At 49.6% G+C, this 12,346-nt stretch overlaps 1 protein-coding gene across 1 annotated transcript in view; it reads right to left on the bottom strand.

The window, feature by feature from the left end:
• The window catches only part of LOC310640777 (glutathione S-transferase omega-1-like), a 39,751-nt gene that overhangs the window by 7,483 nt on the left and 19,922 nt on the right, over nucleotides 1–12,346 (bottom strand). The gene's annotated exons all lie outside the window — the stretch shown is intronic.

Below are 12,346 nucleotides of genomic sequence, written 5' to 3'. Positions count from 1 at the left end.
GTTGCCCCCTGTTGGAGGGCAGGTGCCCAACGTATGTGAGTGGCCAGGGAGGATGTGCGAGTGGTTGGAGAGGTTGGGTGTGAGCTCAAGAATCAGGGAGAATGCACAGGTGGAGGAGATTTCCCAAGCAACTTGCGACCTTTCCTGCTGGCTTCCCTATTGACTTTGCTTCAAGGAAATCAGCAGAGGTTACAAATAGCGTTCACGTGAGTGTGGATCGCTACAACTGCTGTAGGTGAGAGCCGGCTGCCAAGCACCCAGATTATGAGTTAAGTGACCACAGATTGCTTGACAGACGGAACTTTGAGGACTAATTGTAACTACCAATTATTCAACACCCCTGTAATTTTGAACAGTCACTGAACAAGTGGTCATTAATCAGGAACTACCTGTATTTATTTAACAGCTCCTATAGATAGTCCCAAGATCATAGCTTTGCTGTCCCTTTGAATAAGGCAGCATTAATCACATCCTATGTTGTTTATTTTTTATTTTATTTTATTAATATTTCTATACCGCCCTTCTCCTGAAGCACTCAGAGCGGTTCACAGGGCAAGAATAAAATACAAAGTTACAAATATTAAAAGGAGATTAAATAGTTGCCCGTTAAAACAATTAATATACTACATTTATAAAAACCCCAAAAATACAACAATAAAAATACAAGAATAAAAACCCCACCAATCCCCCATCAGGCCAGGCCGGCTTGTGCAAACAAAAACGTCTTCAGATCGCGGCGAAAGGAGCGAAGATCGGGCGCCATCCGGAGCTCTACCGGTAACTGATTCCATAGTTCCGGAGCGCCCACAGAGAAGGATCTCCCCCTGGGGGCCACCAATCGACATTCTCTGATCGGTGGCACCCTGAGGAGACCCTCTCTGTGGGAACGCACAGGGCGCAGGGAGGTTGATGCCGGCAGCAGGTGTTCCCTGAGGTACTCCGGACCCCTGCCATGTAGGGCTTTAAACACCATTACTAGTACCTTGAATCTCACCCGGAAGACAACTGGCAACCAATGCAGCTCACGGAGCAGAGGTGTAACATGGGAGTATCGGGAGACTCCCAACACAACTCTCGCGGCTGCATTCTGTACCAGTTGGAGCCTCCGGGTGGTCCTCAAGGGCAGCCCCATGTAGAGAGCGTTGCAGTAGTCTAGACGAGAGGTCACGAGCGCATGAGTGACCGTGCATAAATCATCCCGGCTTAGATAGGGCCGCAACTGGCGCACCAGGCGGACCTGGGCAAAAGCCCCCCTAGTCACAGCCACTATGTGGTCTTCCAAGGTGAGCCGTGAATCTAGGAGGATTCCCAAGTTGCGAGCCCTATCTACAGGGGTTAATAATTCACCCCCCATAGAAAGAGATGGAATATCCGAATAGACCCGGGATGAAGGTATGCAAAGCCACTCAGTCTTGTCGGGGTTGAGTTGAAGTCTGTTCCTCCCCATCCAGACCCGGACCGCCTCCAGGCAACGGGACATCACGTTGAGGGCATCACTGGGGTGGTTTGGGGTCGAAAGAAAAAGCTGGGTATCATCAGCATACTGATGATACCCAACTCCAAAACCACGAATGATCTCACCCAGCGGTTTCATATAGATGTTGAACAGGAGAGGCTAGAGGACCGACCCCTGAGGAACTCCACAAACGAGAGACCTCGCGGTCGACCTCTGCCCTCCTGTCAACACCGACTGCGAACGTCCCTGGAGATAGGAGGAGAACCACTGTAAAACCGTGCCTCCCACTCCCAATCCCCTGAGACGCCGCAGCAAGATACCATGGTCGATGGTATCGAAAGCCGCTGAGAGGTCTAATAGGACTAGAACAGAGGAATGTCCCCTGTCCCGAGCCCTCCAGAGATCATTCACCAGCGCGACCAATGCCGTCTCCGTGCATTTAGAGTTATCAAGCATTCAGAATGTACGAAAAAAGTTAAAAAACATTGTTCCTTCAATTTACCTTATATGAGATATAGGTGATAGTAACGATTCATCTCTAAACTGCCTATATATTCCTTTGTTCATACTGAAGCTCACCATATTGACTTCAGAAAGTAAGTTATCTTTCTAAAAGAGTTTTCATTAACCAACAGAATTTTCATTCAGTGATACCAAAACCTTGGATATATTCTTCATGCTCTTTAGTAAATAATCTAAGGCAGTGTTTCTCAACCTCAGTAACTTTAAAATGTGTGGATTTCATCTCCCAAAATGCTAGCTGGAAAATTCTGGCTGAACCTGGGAGCAGTTAATAGGGGAATCAGCCTAGAATCAACTGAACTAACTCCAGCCTCTCTTGAATTTCATTGACCTTATCTAACTCCAAGCATGCGCTAGCCGCTAGTTGAGTATATCCCTGCATGAGTCGCAATATTTCAACTGAATTGGAGACCTGATCTTTTCCACCTGTCACAGTCTCCACACAGACATGGAATGATTAATATTTGGGAAGAAAGAACGTGAAAAACAAATACCTAAGCAAATAAAATCTTTGCCCTTCAGCACACCACTCAAATTGAAGCTGCTCCAAGTCTGGGTCAAAGAATATAGTTAGATAATAAAATCTTACTTTCCCTCTCACCTAGGAGTCACAAATCTTCCATAATCACTACAGACCCTTTCACCTATTTCCCCAAATTTACCTCATATAGGTTTTTTTTTTGCCCAAGATGGCGGCGACCATGGATGGAAGTTGGTGAGCTCCACGTTAAGCCATTACAATGGGTGACCAAGGGGCTCACTGGGACCCAGCCGAGGTGCATACTCAGAGGGGGAGTACCAAAACAACAGTCTAGCACCGTTTTGCGGTGTGAAGCCTTGCCTTCCCCCCTCCGCAGCAGCGTCAACGGCTGCTAAGGCCTGGTCTCCCGCTGATCAGCTGGCTCCAGAAACATCCATCAAACTCCGTTACCAGCCTCAATCGACTCCTGCTGCCTTATACATGGGGCCAGATCAACTTCAGTCGAGGTGTATACTCGGAGGGGGGGGAGCAAAAACAGCAGACCCAACTATGAAACGCCTTTACCACCCTCAATCGACTCCTGCTGCCTTATACATGGGGCCAGATCAACTTCAGTCGAGGTGTATACTCGGAGGGGGGGAGCAAAAACAGCAGACCCAACTACGAAACGCCTTTACCACCCTCAATCGACTCCTGCTGCCTTATACATGGGGCCAGATCAACTTCAGTCGAGGAGCATACTCGGAGGGGGGGGGAGCAAAAACAGCAGGCTAGCACCGTTTTGCGGTGTGAAGCCTTGCCTCCCCCTCCGGAGCAGAGCAGTGGTGGCAGTAACGGCAACAATGACCGGGTCTACCGCAGATCAGCTGGCACCAGAATCAACTCTGAAACGCCTCCACCAGCCTCAATCCATTCCTGCTGCCTTATACATGGGTCTAGATCAACTTCGGCCAATGTGCATACTCGGAGGGGAAGAGCAAAACCAGCAGGCTAGCACCGTTTTGCAGTGTGAAGCCTTGCCTCCCCCCTCCGGAGCAGAGGAGCGGCGGCGGCAACGGCAGGAATGACCGGGTCTACCGCTGATCAGCTGGCCCCAGAATCAAGTAACAAACGCTGTTCAAGCCTCAATCGATCCTCGCTGCCTTACATACGGACTAGAACAACTTCACCCGACGTACATACTCGGAGGGGGAGAGCAAAAACAACTGACTGGCAAAACAACTGACTGTGTAGCCTTGCCTTCCCCCTCCAGAGCTCAGCGGCAACGGCAACAATGGCAGCAATTGACCGGGTCTAATACCTATTACCTAATCAATACCTAATTTTAATTAATATTGAGTCCCTTATTACTTTAACATCTTACTAACATCTTCCCCATTTGTAAATAATGGCTTACACGGACATGTTTATTAGCTACGAAGTCACTCTTTAATCAATGACTCGTCTCAAGTACTCCATCACTGCCTTATTCGCCCTTAGGGGTTCCCCCTCCTCCTGGATGCAACCCGCCTCACTTACCAATCTACCTCTTGATGAAGGGCCCAATTGTTGGGACCCAGAGAGATGGCTGGGCAGGGATAGGGGCCTCAGTTACAAACCTAATAAGAGGCCCCTGGTTAATTTTCTAGCTAAATTTTTTATGGGGTTAGGGAGAGGGGAGGGTTTAGAGTTTCGGTCAGATACCGGGAGGTGTCCACCAACCGCTACTCAGGCCAGGCCTGAGATTGATCACGCTGAGAGGGAGCTTAGACTAGCTACCCTCGGGGCCCCGAAGCGGAGTTTGGGATTACCTATTCCAACGACGGTAGGGAATGGCAGTAGGTGTCCGAACAGAGGACCGCATCAACATCCGGGAGTGCGTCCCTGCTATCTTCAAGCGGTGATGCACTCCGACCCTCTGGTTTCGGCCTGTGGTACCGGGAGCGAAGATAATCAACCACCTGAGCTCAGGCTTGTATATCTTAATGCCAGATCCATAGTCAATAAAGCTCCTCTCATCCGAGATTTGGTTGAGAGTGAACATGCAGATCTGGCCTGTATTACGGAAACCTGGTTAGGACCTGAGGGTGGTGTCCCTTTGGTAGATCTTTGCCCACCAGGTTTCCGGGTGCTATACAGGCCTCGGGCTCAGGGAAGAGGCGGGGGAGTGGCAGTAGCGGTGAGGGAGAACCTGTATCCGCGAGAGGCCACTGTTGTCCAAATAGCCGGGTGTGAACCTCTCCTCCTTAGATGTGGCCCTAAGGCTCAGTTGGGCTTGCTGCTAGTGTACCTTTCACCTAGTCGCGTAGCAGCAGCCCTGCCTGAGCTTCTTGTCATCCTCTCGGGACTGGTGGTTGAGTTCCCCAAAATTATGATCTTGGGTGACTTCAACTTACCATCCCTGGGGAGATCATCTGAGTTGGCTCGGGAGTTCATGGCTTCCATGACGGCCATGGACCTGACGCAGATAATCCAGGGCCCAACTCATGTAGGAGGACACATGCTCGATTTGATTTTCCTATCTTGACAGTGGTTAGATGATCTGGGTGGGGGCTCTCCAATTGTTACGCCCCTGTCATGGACAGATCATCATCTCCTACGGCTGACCTTCCGCTTTGCCACTCCCCATCGTGGGGTTACTGAACCAATGAAATGGTACCGCCCCAGGCGGCTTATGGACCCTGGGCGGTTCCAAACAGCGCTTGGCCCCCCACCTGCCTCCTTTGCTCATAGCTCGGCCAGTGCCATGGTGGAAGCCTGGGAAAAGGCAGCCACAGAAGCACTCGACCGAGTTGTACCCATGCGGCCCCTGACCTGTTGCAGATCCCAGTGGGCTCCATGGTTTTCTACGGAGCTCCGGGAGATGAAACGGCAGAGACGGGGCCTAGAGAGCTGTTGGAGATCCAGCCGATCCGAATCCGACCGATCGCGACTAAGGTCCTTTACGAGGTCTTATCTCACGGCGCTAAGGAGGGCAAGGTCTAATTACTTTGCTGCCCTTATCGCGTCCGCAGATAATCGCCCGACCGCCCTGTTTAGGGTGACCCGCTCCCTCCTTAATCTAGAGGTGAAGGAGGATCCCTTGCAGGGTCGTGCTGAGGAATTTAGCCAACATCTGCTGGACAAAATCGCTCAGATCCAGACCAGTCTGGATTCCAACTGGGCAGAGTCTGACGATGAGAACATGGACAGTCTTGTTGATGTTATCTGGGAAGAGTTCGATCCTGTGACTCTGGACGAGGTAGAAAGGATCATGAGGAAGCTAAGCTCCACTACATCCTTATTGGACCCGTGCCCCTCCTGGCTGGTTTATTCGGCTCGGGATGGGACACGAGGCTGGATCCATGCAGTGGTAACTGCTTCATTGAAAGAGGGCAGTTTCCCCGCAGCCTTGAAAGAAGCGGTGGTGAGACCCCTCCTCAAAAAGCCTTCCCTGGACCCAGCTGTTTTAAACAACTTTCGCCCGGTCTCCAACCTTCGCTTTCTTGCGAAGGTTGTTGAGAGCGTAGTGGCGCATCAGCTTCCTCTGTTCCTAGAAGATACTGATTATCTAGACCCGTACCAATCGGGTTTCAGGCCCAGACACAGCACGGAGACGGCATTGGTCGCTCTGATGAATGATCTCTGGCGGGCTCGGGACAGGGGTCATTCCTCTGTCCTGGTCCTATTAGACCTCTCTGCGGCTTTTGATACCATCGACCATGGTATCTTACTTCGGCGTCTCAGGAGATTGGGAGTGGGAGGCACTGTTCTTCAGTGGTTCTCCTCCTACCTTCTGGAACGTTCACAGTGGGTGTTGGCGGGTGACCAGAGATCGACCCCGAGGCCTCTCATTTATGGAGTTCCTCAGGGGTCGGTCCTCTCACCTCTCCTGTTTAACATCTATATGAAGCCGCTAGGTGAGATCATTCGTGGTTTTGGAGTGGGTTATCATCAGTATGCTGATGACACCCAGCTTTTCATCTCGACCCCAAATCACATCAGTGATGCCCTTGACGTGATGTCCCGTTGCCTGGAAGCGGTCCGGGAATGGATGGGGAGGAACAGGCTTCAACTCAACCCGGACAAGACTGAATGGCTGTACATACCGGCATGTCAGGATATTCAGAGTATTCCATCCCTTAATATTGGGGGCGAGTTACTGCCCCCCGTAGATAGGGCTCGCAACCTGGGTGTCCTCCTAGATTCACAGCTGTCCTTAGAAGATCACATAGGAGCTGTGACTAGGGGGGCTTTCACTCAGGTTCGTCTGGTGCACCAGCTACGACCCTATCTGGACCTGGATGCCTTATGTACAGTCACCCATGCACTTGTGACCTCTCGTCTTGACTACTGCAACGCTCTTTACATGGGGCTGCCCTTGAGAATCACTCGGAAGCTTCAGCTGGTACAGAGTGCAGCTGCACGGACGCTTTTGGGGGCTCCCCGATACTCCCATATTACACCTCTGCTTCTTGAGCTGCACTGGCTTCCAGTTGCCTTCCGGGTGAAATTCAAGGTGCTAGTGATGACATACAAATCCCTACATGGCATGGGTCCGGATTACCTACGGGAGCACCTACTGCCAGCGTCAACACCCCTCCGTCCTGTGCGCTCCCACAGAGAGGGCCTCCTCAGGGTGCCACCGGTCAGAGAATGCCGGCTGGTGACCCCCAGGGGGAGAGCATTCTCGGTGGGTGCGCCAATCCTCTGGAACCGCTTACCAGCCGAAATCCGGATGGCCCCCGACCTTCACACCTTTCGGCGAGATTTAAAAACCTATCTATTCCAGCAAGCCGGCCTGGCCTGATAGATTTGGGGTTTTATTTGTAGATCTGAGGTTTTATTTGTTTTATTGTTGATTTATTGTATACTTACTTTGCTCTGTACACCGCCCTGAGTCCTCCGGGAGAAGGGCGATATATAAAACGAATAAATAAATAAATAAATAAATAAATAAATAAATAAATAAATAAATAAATAAATAATATTTCTAATCAAATCACTATATTTTAGCCTTTATTTGTGCAAGATATCATAGAAAGTAGATTACAGCAAAAGCAGCTAGTTTTAAAGCATTGAGTCAGTCATAATTTAAACCCTGCACAATTTAAACCACCTAGCATGAGATTGTACGGCTCAGTTATTTTAAGATGGATCGTTAACTTTCCTTCCATCAATGAATTTATTCTTTGGTAGAATTCATTTTGCCTACTCAAATACATATTAAGAATCAAAGAAGAAAGCCAGCCATATTTTAAAATAGATTTATCAATGCAGTATCAAAATATAGTCCTCGACTTACAACCACAATTGAGCTCAAAATTTTTGTTACTGAGACATTTGTGAAGTGAGTTTTGCCCCATTTTACGACCTTTCTTGCCACAGTTGCTAAGTAAATCACTGCACTTGTTAAATTAGTAACATGGTTGTTAAGTGAATCCAACTTCCCCACTGACTTTGTGAGAAGGTCGCAAAAGGTGAGCACAAGACCCTGGGACACTGCAACTGTCATAAATATGAGTCAGTTGCCATTTGTCTGAATTTTGATCATGTTGGCCATGAGGATGCTGCAATGGTTATAAGTGTGAAAAACGGTCATAAATCACTTTTTCAGTGATGGTGTCATTTCAAATGGTGACTAAATGAACTGGTGTTAAGTCAAGGACTACCTGTATTAGTTTTAGTCTAATCCTTCACACTAAAATGAATTTCTTGCTATACTTCAGTAGTACTGAAGTGGCCTAAGGACCACTCGGGACGACAGGCTAGTTAACAACAGGTTTATTTAGAACAAGGCAAACATAGAATAACTTGTCCGGCTTTTATAGCCGGCAGCTGTTAGCGAGAGCCAATCAGGGGTGTTCATTTTGGCGCCGCGTCTAACCGGGACCAATCCGCGTCGTCTTCTGTTGACAGCTCAGGCTTCCGCATGGTCCGGTATTTTGACAGCCGCGAGCTGTCAGTGGCTGCGCCTGCGCTGTGCGGGGAACTTTGACAGCTGTCATAGTTCCCGCATGTTTTTCCTGTCAGACTGTTTTCCTTACTTTATACAATCTGTTAAGTGAAGTATATGAGCTGTTTACATATATAATACACCCCTTACCCCTCCCCTGGCGCGCTTCCTCCCCCTTGGGCGTTGGAGCCTGCCCACTGATAGTCTTTTAGGTAGGCGGGGGCTCTTCGGTTCATGTTGGAGCAGCGGGGGGGTGGGGGATTGTCTGGTTCTGGTAGTTCGTTCCCCAGCTGTTCTTCTTCCTGGTTTGGTATAGGAAGTATTTCTGGGGGTGGTTGTAGCTCGAGTTCCATTGGTTGTTCTGAGTTATGTGGCGGTTGTCTGGGTCTGAGTTGATCTATATGGCGGTGTATGTTACCATGTGTTTGTGTGGCTATAAGATATGAAATGGGTCCGGTTTGTTTTAGTACTTTCCCCTGGACCCACTTGTGTTTATCCGTGTATGACCGTGCCCATATCAGCTGTCCTGGGTTAAGTGTGCGGGTTGGGTAGGGGTGCTCTTTTTCTTCCGGATATGTGTCAGGGTGCAGTCTGTCGAGTCGTGTTATTAGCCTCCTCCCCCATCTCAGTTCCGCTGGTGATTTGCCCGTTGTTGTGCATGGAGTTGTGTGTTGTGACATGAGGAACTGGCTGAGACGCCTCTGCCAGTTCCCTCTAGCGAATTTTTTCAAAGCTTCTTTTGTGGACCATACCATAATTTCGGCCATCCCGTTCGACGATGGGTGGAACGGTGCAGACGTGACCAGTCTAATACAATTCTTCATAGCGAACATCTGAAATTCACGAGAGGTGAATTGAGGTCCGTTGTCTGAAACTATGGTGTCAGGAAGGCCATGTGTGGCGAATATTTTTCTTAAGGCTTGAATAGTGGCTCCAGACGTTGTTTTTCTAAGGGGAGTGACTTCTAGCCATTTAGAATAGCTGTCCACTACAATTAAGAAACTTTGGCCCTGGATTGGTCCTGCAAAATCTAAATGTATACGTGACCAAGGGTTCCTTGTAGTTTCCCATTTGTGGATTGGTGCTTGGGGTGGCTCGTTTCGGGTCGCCTGACAGGTATAGCACCCTCCCACATATTTTTCTATTTGTTTATCTATGCCTGGCCACCATACATAACTTCTAGCCATCGCTTTCATCTTTACAATGCCTGGGTGTCCTTCATGTAAAATGTGTAATGTTTGGTCTATGTTTTTCTCTGGTATGATGACCCTATTTCCCCACAGCAGGCATCCCCTATGGGTGGAAATCTCATTTTTCCTGTTAAAATATGGTTGGAATTGGGGTTGTGGGTTTTGAGCTGGCCACCCTGTTGTGGCCCATTTGAGGATTCTGCTAAGTATTTTGTCTTTAGCTGAATTGTTGGCTATAATGTTTGCTGTCAGGGGGCAATCTGGAAGTTGAGAGATTGCTAAAATCAGACCAGCTGGGGCTGGGTCTGAGTCCTTGTTTTGCATGGGCAGTCTGCTCAGGCAGTCTGCGTGTCCTAATTCTTTTCCTGGTTTATGTATTAGTTGATAGGAATAGGCTGCTAAGAATGTGGACCACCGTAATATTCTCGGAGAGAGAATTTGTGGTGTAGTTTTATTCCAAGTGAATATGCCCAGCAGGGGTTTGTGATCAGTAAATATAGTAAATGGCCTCCCATAAAGGTAGTCATGAAATTTTTTGACCCCTGCAACTATTGCTAGGGCTTCCCTGTCTATTTGTGCGTAATTTCTTTCTGCTTTGGTCAGAGTGCGTGAATAGAAGGCTATGGGTCTTTGTGTACCATCCTTGAATAGATGGCTTAACACAGCCCCGATTCCATAGGGAGAGGCGTCGCAAGCGATGCATATTGGGGTGTCTTCTCTGAAAAGGGTGATAGTTGAGCTGTGACAGATAATCTTTTTTAATGATTGGAAACTATTCTCATGTACCTTGGTCCAGGACCAAACAGTACCCTTGTCCAGGAGCCTATGCAGGGGCTCAGCGATAGTGGCTTTATGGGGGATGAAGGCATGGTAAAAGTTTAATAATCCTAAAAAGGCTTGAAGCTCTTGTTTATTCCTTGGGCTAGGTGCAGTTTGAATAGCCCTTAGTTTTTCTGTGGTGGGGTGGATGCCCTGGCCATCTATTTTGTACCCTAGGAATTCAGTGGATGTGACTCCAATAGAGCACTTTTCTCGCTTCAGTTTGAGGCCGGCTTCTCTGAGCCGGCTCAGTACAGCTGACAGCCTGTCAGCTAAGTTTGCTTCGTTTTCTCCGGCGATGAGAACATCGTCGAAATAGGGGCAGACCCCGGGTATTCCTTTCAGGGTCTTCTCCATGATACCCTGAAATATACCCGGGGCCGCCGATATGCCGAATTGGAGTCTCTTTACTTTAAAGGCACCGCGGTGGGTGACAATAGTCTGGGCTTCCGCGGTGTCATCAGTGACAGGCAGTTGTAAATACGCCTGCGTGAGATCGAGTTTGGCGAAAATGGCGCCAGAACGGATGGAAGCAAATACGTCCCTTACCGCTGGCACCGGGTAAGCGTGGGGGCTGAGGGCTAGGTTGACTGTCGCTTTATAGTCTGCGCACACTCTCACTTCTCCATTAGGTTTAATTGGGGTGACAATAGGGGTCTCCCAGGTCCCCCCCTCCGTTGGTTCAAGCACCCCGAGACCTATGAGGCGATCAAGTTCGTTTTCTATTTTTTCTTTTAGGGCAAAGGGTACTCTCCTAGCTCTTATCTTAATTGGTTGGATTGCTGGGTTTAACTGTAAGGAGATGGGGGGTCCAGTGTATTTCCCTAAAGTGCCATCGAAGACGTCTGCATATTTGTTGCAAACGGCTTCTAGGCTGGGTGATTGAATTGTGTTTACTCCCGTTATGGCGATCCCTAGCGGCTCGAACCAGTTTAACCCTATCAAGTTGGTGCGGTTCCCTGGTGTAACTAAGACCTCTAAGGAGCCCTTGAACCCCTTGTACTGCACTACGACCTTAGCCCTCCCTTCCAGAGGAATAGGGGTTTTCTGGAAGTCAGCTAGGTGTACCTGGGTTTGCCTCAGGGGAATTTGTCCCTTGCCTTGCCGACAGATCTCCTGATACGTTTTTAATGAAATTAAGGAGACTGCTGATCCTGAATCCACTTCCATGTGGCAGGGCACCCCCTGAATTTTTTCCCAGATCTTAACCTTTGCGCTTAGGCTGTTTACCCTGTCAATTGTCTCTACCAGGGGCCCCGGCGGTTTCTTTCTGCTGGCCTGGGTAGCTGGCCTACCTGGGGAGTTTGCCTCCAGATCATGGATGTTGTCACGGCCCTTGCTGCGGCACACCGGTTTGATGTGGCCGGTCTTTCCGCAATTGTGGCACTTAGCGTTTCTGAATCGGCAGCTTCCTCGGGCATGGTTGCCCCCGCAGCTGGCACAGGCGGCCCGTTGCTCATAACGTGGCGGCGGCGGAGGGGGGTTCCTGGACCTACGGCGGTCTGAAGTGTCGCCTCTCCTTGGTTGCCTGCGTTCTATTCTGCGCTGCAGGGCTTCTCCGTCGGTGAAATCCACCGACTCTTCGCTGTCGCTGAAGGTTGCGCTCTCTTGGAAGACGGTCGCTGGGCTCTCTGGGGTCGAGGTCGTCGGCTTCTTCTTGTGGTTGTGCTCGTAGGCCATGATTTCTCTGGTCAGCTCTGCCAGGCTCATGTCGGTTTTGGATGTTAGCTTCTTCTGCAGCTTCTCGTCCCTCAGACCGATCACCACCTGGTCTCTGATGCGGTCCTCCAGGTCGGGGAAGCAGCAGTTCCGTGCGGCGTGTCTGACCCCGGCGATGAACTCGTTGGCGGGCTCGTCCGGCCGCTGTTTCTTTTGGGCGAATTGGACCCGCCAGTACAGTTCTGAGCGAGCCGGCATATAGTACTTGTTCAGCTGGTCCACCAGGTCCGCGTAGGAGATTTCTG

This window comes from Vipera ursinii, assembly GCF_947247035.1.
Source record: "Vipera ursinii genome assembly, chromosome: 5".
Lineage (NCBI taxonomy): Eukaryota > Metazoa > Chordata > Lepidosauria > Squamata > Viperidae > Vipera > Vipera ursinii.
The sequence above is the reverse complement of the archived record's forward strand: the minus strand, read 5'-3'. Positions and strand labels throughout refer to the sequence as shown.